The following is a 767-nucleotide window of genomic DNA, read 5'->3' on the forward strand; positions in this document are numbered from 1 at the left end:
GGGTGTGAACGGTGTGTGTTTGACCTGAAGTGGTCGTTTGTGTCTGGGGATTTTTAGCTTTGATTCTCTACAGGTCCTAACTGATGGACCACTTCCACCCTTGACACCAAAGAAGGTCTTAAGGGCACTTTACCATTGTTACCGTTCCTGGTGCGAAACTTACCAAATGAGTTGGCGGTGAGGAAATGTTCCATACAAAAAAGCTCTCTGCTCTTTACTAATCTCAACCATGAGCTCAGCTGGCAAAGGAAATTTGAGAAAAACTATCTGCCAACGTCTGTTGGCCTGTTGTTAGACTACTATAGTTTGCAATATGGCGCAATCGTTGTTGTTTTTTTTGTAGGCCTAATGTTGTAGTCCATCATGCTACAAAAATGAGCACCTAGCTGAACATGGGTTGTTGTTTTATACACGCTATGTAGGACACAACTATTCTGTGAAATTATCTAAAATGAATATCAGACAAATTTCTTTTGACTTCCAAATGTTGTGTACAAATTTGAAACTCAAAACTTCTGCATGGAAGAAAATATTTACCAAAAAGTGGTATGGGTTTTTTTTTGGATCACCCAGTTCCTTTCTTATGAACACAAAAGCTCTTACATGGCTTAGACATAGAGTAACTGCACCTATCACTACATGGCTTAGACATAGACATAGAGCAACTGCAGCAAACCTGCACCTATCACTACATGGCTTAGACATAGAGCAACTGCAGCAAACCTGCACCTATCTCTACATGGCTTAGACATAGACATAGAGCAACT

Source organism: Aplysia californica, unplaced genomic scaffold (assembly GCF_000002075.1).
Source record: "Aplysia californica isolate F4 #8 unplaced genomic scaffold, AplCal3.0 scaffold01349, whole genome shotgun sequence".
In the NCBI taxonomy this organism is placed as follows: Eukaryota; Metazoa; Mollusca; class Gastropoda; order Aplysiida; family Aplysiidae; genus Aplysia; species Aplysia californica.